Source organism: Peromyscus eremicus, chromosome 1 (assembly GCF_949786415.1).
Source record: "Peromyscus eremicus chromosome 1, PerEre_H2_v1, whole genome shotgun sequence".
Lineage (NCBI taxonomy): Eukaryota > Metazoa > Chordata > Mammalia > Rodentia > Cricetidae > Peromyscus > Peromyscus eremicus.
In genome coordinates, this window is record NC_081416.1 from 85,329,085 (window position 1) to 85,334,668 (window position 5,584).

Here is a 5,584-nt window from a genome sequence, read left to right on the forward strand (position 1 = left end):
TTATTTTATTTTATTTGTGTGTTTACATGTTTATGTATGTACATGTATGTATGCAGGTGTGTGCATGTAGAGACCAAGGGGCACATCTGGTGTCTTCTTCTATCATTCTCCACCTTATCTGTTGAGACAGGATCTTTTACTGAACCCAGGGCTCACTCATTGGCTAGAATAGCTGGCCAACAATTGCCAGGGATCCTCCCCTCTCTGTCCATTAGCACTGGGGTTATAGGTCCTTTACATGGCTTTTTACATGGGTGATGGGAGTTTAAACTCAGATCCTTACACTTATGTGGTGTTCTAGTTTGTTTTCTATGGCTGCAATAAAACACCACGAAAAAAGGTAACTTGTTGCTGAAAGGGGGTTTGTTTCATTTACAGTTCTTTATCATTGAATGAAGTCAAGGCAGGAACTCAAGGCAGGAACCTGGAGGCAAGAACTGAAGTACAGACTGTTGAGGAGTGCTGCTTACTGGCTTTCTGCTCAGGTCCATGCTTAGCTATCTTTCTTATACTTCCCAAGACCATTTACCCATGGGTGGCAGTGCCCAGAGTAGACTAGGCCCTCCCACATCAATCTTTAATCAGGAAAATGCACCACAGGCTTTCCCACAAGCTAATCCGATAGAGACATTTTCTCACCTGAGGTTCCTTTGTATGTATGTATCCAGCAATGTCAAGGGGTTCTAGATCTTCTCCCCCTGCCCCCCCGTCACACCCCATGGTCCCTTTTTAGTTTCCTAATCTCTGAGGTTACTTCAGGTTATATACTCACATATTACAGTCTCACAAGGCCCTTCCTGTAGATGAAAAGCTGCAGGCAATTAATGGCTGCTGAGAAGAGAGAGAGAGAGAGAGAGAGAGAGAGAGAGAGAGAGAGAGAGAGAGAGAGAGAATTGGGTTTCTGTAGGGACAAGGCCCTGCTGCAAGTTAGTGTCTTGTAGATATGAGAGGGAAGCTGCCTCCATGGACTCTCCTCAATACGATGCCTAAACAGGATCTCACAAAAGGCACCACCAGTTGGGATGCCATCATAGATGAGGAAAATCTAATGAACCTTTTGGGCTTTTTTGGTGTTAAGGACTTTCACCATCAAACATCCACTTGATCTCCTCCAGAAACAGTAAAATGATATTTCCTCCCAGGGATACAACCCTCTCCCATTCTCAAAAAACAGCCTTTGGTCAGTCTTTTTGGAGTCCATTCAGTCACCTGGGATTTTGTTGCTTGGTTGCAGCCTGTGTGGCGTGTGAGGACATGGTTTCAAATGACCGTCCCCAGCAAGCAACTCAAAGCTATAGGGCCTACCCACCCAGGCTGAGCAGACCTGTTCCCAACAGAGCTATCAGCCCTATGGCCGGCAGAGTTACAGTGGTTATGGCCAGCCAGCTGGCACTATAGGACACAGCCAAAGCAGCTATGGTTCTTCTTATAGGCAGACCCCAGAACACAGGGTCCCAATCAACTTCCAAGGGATACGTTTCTGCTGGAGGCTATGGCAGCATCCAAAGTTCTCAATCTTCTTATGAACAGCAATCTTCCTATCCTGGCTATGGCCAACAGCCAGCTCCTAGCAAGCCCTCAGGAAAGTACAGTGGTCGTTCTCAGAACAGCAGCTATGGACGGACTCAGAATGGAGCCAGACTATAGCCAACAGTCTGGCTATGGAGAACAACAACAATGTCATGGACAGCAGCTAAGCTCCTATAATCTGCCTCAGGGTTTTGGACAGCGGAACCAATTAGCAGTAGCAGTGCGGGCGGTGGAGGGGGTGGTGGAGGTAACGATGGCCAAGATTAGCCCCCATGAGTGGTGGTGGCAGTGATGATTCTGACAATGAGGACTAGAGTGATGATGGCCGTGGTGGCCACGGGGGAGGCTCAGCAGGACCGGGAGGGCTGTGGCAAGTAGTTACAACCACAGCAGTGGTGGATATAAACCCAGAGATTGTGAAGGTGGCCCTAGAGAGAGAGGGGACATGAGTGGAAGTGACTGTAGGGGCTTCAATAAATTTGGTAGCCCTTAGGATCAAGAATCATGTCATAATTCCAAACAGGATTAATTCAGACAACATCATCTTTGCGGCAAGGCCTGAATGGGAATGTTACAATCAAATATGGCTGATTACTTCAAACATATTGAAATTATGAAGACAAATAAGACAACTGGATAGCCTATGATTCATTTGTATACAGACTGGGAAACTGGCAAGCTGAAGGGTGAGGCAGCAGTCTCATTTCATGACCCACCTTCGGCTAAAGCAGTTCTAGACTGGTTTGATGGTAAAGAATCCTCTGGGAATCCTATCAAGGTTTCATTTGCTAGTAGACAAGCATGCTTCAATAGAAGTGACAGAAGTGGTCATGGAGGCAGAGGGGAAGGAGGATGCATGGGCCATTGAGGCCATGGAGAGGGTGGCAGTGGTGGTGGCCAGGGAGGATTTCCCAATGGAGGTTGCAGGCAGAAACAAGCCAGGGCCTGGAAGTGTCCTAATCCTACATGTGAGAACACGAACTTCTCTTAGATAAATGAATGCCACTCACGTGAGGCCCCTAAATCAAACGGCCCACGAAGGAACCAGGAAGCTCTCGTATTGGGGTAACTATTAGATGATCAACATGGCAGAGGAGGATATCATCTAGACAGCTACCAGGACTGATTCAAGGAGAGTGGGGTCTTCTAATGGGTCTGGGGTGGTGGGGACAGAGATGGCTTTGGCTCTGGCAAGATGGACTCCAGGGGTGAGAATAGATAGGGTTGCAGGAAGAAGATATATTAGTCTAGCTCCTAAAGTTCTGGAACAGCTCTTCTTCCTGTACTGTGTCACTCTTGTTATATTGTAGCCTTCCAATACACAATTACCCATGGGCTCTGTGTGTGTGTATGTGTGTATGCGTGTGTGTGTGTGTGTGTGTGTGTGTGTGTGTGAGAAAAGGGGGGGTGAGGGGAGAGAAGGAAGAGGGTAGGGAGGAAAGGAGGAGAAGAAGGAAAGAGAGTCTATTGTAATTGTAACCACATCTCTGGTTCCCATTAAAAATGATCATTTTAGTTAAAAAGAAAGAAAGAAAGAAAGAAAGAAAGAAAGAAAGAAAGAAAGAAAGAAAGAAAGAAAGAAAGAAAGAAAGAAGGGAGGGAGGGAGGGAGGGAGGGAGGGAGGGAGGGAGGGAGGGAGGGAGGGAGAAAGGAAGGAAGGAAAGAAAGAAACAAAGAAAGAAAGAAGAAAGAAACAAAGAAAGAAAGAAAAAGAGAGAGAAAGAAGAGAAAGAGAACACACAACCTTTGAGGAGCACCAAGTCCAGAGACATGGTGAAGCCTGACCATTACATTCATCTGTGTATCACGGTTTGAGGGCTGGACACATGGCTCATTTAAAACAATTGAGTCACCATCAGGACTTTCCAAAACCTACTCCAAGGTCATGAACTCCCTGTTAGGATGTTGACTTAAGAGTCAACACAGAGAAAACAGATGGAGAGAGGGTGAGTCGATGATGTCACTTCAGCCCAGAATCACATTGTGCTGGCAGCTCCATCCAGCCCTTGACTCTTCAAGTGTGTGATCCAATAAATTTCAGCTAACACTGAGTTACATGCTGCCCTCCTGTGACCCCGAAGCCTGTGTGAGGCTGTTAAGAAAACACGTGCCCTTTCTGTCTGTGACTTGGAGCTCTGTGTCTTATGAAAAGTCTGGTGATGGCACTGGAGTGAACTCATCTCAAAAGTACTGCAGGGTCTTACATTTTCCATCCTGGGAAGGAAGTTCAAATCAAGAAACACTCCTTCGCTAGGACCACACGTATTTCTCTAGTTTGGCTCTATGGTCGCACAGGCTGCTTCAACTTCAGTGGTTAGTTCCATATATAACAAGCCTGGTCGCCCTCCCAGCAGCCTTTGCCTGTGGTGACTGCTCTCAGAGTCTGGAGTCAGGCGGACTCACCTCCATAGCATTTGTACGCACTAATCCCTTAAATGGAACGCAGCAGCTTATGTTTATCAGAAAGTTCTTTTTGAGGGAGGTTTGCATAATATCCAACAGTATTAAAAAAGAAAAAAAAATTCCCTTCAGCAATCAGTTCAGCAGGGACACCGTTTATTTTTGCTCCTTTCTATAGCTCACGAATCCAACCTGGAATTCCAGAGAAAGCTACCCTTGGCTTATGATTTAACATTCACCAACAACTGCAGAGGTTTGCAAGTCTGAGGACTGAAAAATTGTCCCTCTAGCTCAATTCTTTCAGTGAGAGGGAACAGGAAATTACTCCAGGGAAGAGGGCTCTTTTATCTCCCAGCTGTAGACGTATTTAGAACGAAGGGATTAAGGAGGTCAGAGCATAGTCCTCCCCTGACTAAATGGGGTTGATTTATTGCTTGGCGCCTTTATAATTCTTTCCTAAGTAAAGGCATACAATAGTATTTAACAGCTTGGGTTTGGAATTCCCCAAGCATGAATCCAAAATGTGCCAACATCTCTCAGATGCACGTGCCTATGGGGAAAGTACTGAACCATTTTGAACCTCAAACTCCTCTTCTATAAAATGGTTTGATAATAAACCTCACTGGATGGGGTTGTTTTTTGAAGACTGCACAGGATAATGAATAAAATACACTTGGTTCTTGGGGCTTCATCAATGCTCCTTTTGAATAGTATGCTATTTTTATTTCTTCTTATCCTCTGTGGACTGGTGACTATCAGACCCTGCTGTCTCCCTCCAAGAAGGCAGGTTCACAGTCTACTCAGAGAACATAGGCGGCCAAGATGAACAGCCTTACTAGAAGTGTCTCAGGCTGAAGGATGGTGAACCAATTAGCTTAGCCATCCTCTCTGAGAGAAGGGACATTTCAGGACCTCATGGCATTGTGAGCTTCTAAGTACCAGGAAGTTCAGCATGGAAGGAGGTATTGACTCTGCATCTAGATTTTAGGAAGCATTTCCCTGCTTTCTCTGCTCTCTCCCTTTATTCTGAGTTTTACAAGTGTTAGAAGATGATATCACTCAACTTCCCATTCTGATTCTGCTTTAGTCCACCAGGTCTACTAGGTCTCTGTTCTGAAGTTTGGCCAGAGATGGCCAAGAATCATAATTTGATTCCACTGAGCACTACTCAGAATGACTCCAAGCTAGAGGCATGGAAGGAAGGGTGTGGACCTGGGCACCCTGCTTATTGTCACCAATAAAGCAACCCTTGGGCATTGAAACACTGACCTGTGAATGCAGGGTTGGTGAGAGGGAGGCTGGGAAGGACTGTGGTGTCTGTGTATTCTGAAGGCCAAGGCTTCTGCCATGGTCATTCAAATGATTAATTTTAGCACCTAAATAGAGGAAAGGGTGAAACATAGCTGAAGTATAGGATGGAGTCACCTCCAGTAAGACTTCTGTCCCTCCTCACCAGGAAAGAAGCTTCCTTCTACAGTTCCTGATGCCAACAGCCACTGTTAAAGCACTTTGTTAGAGGTAGCTTATGTATGTACTGAAACAAGATACCTGCATTGGAGAACTTAGTCCAAGGCAGGGCCTCAGCTGGAGAAGCTATGACACTCTGTTTAGATGTCCACACACTAAGATGATGGCCACACATGTGAGGTTTTCC

The 5,584-nt window shown here is 45.8% G+C and overlaps 1 pseudogene; it reads left to right on the forward strand.

The window, feature by feature from the left end:
- Nucleotides 1–1,254: 1,254 nt before the first annotated feature.
- On the forward strand, nucleotides 1,255–2,752 carry LOC131900002 (RNA-binding protein FUS-like; annotated as a pseudogene).
- Nucleotides 2,753–5,584: the final 2,832 nt, after the last annotated feature.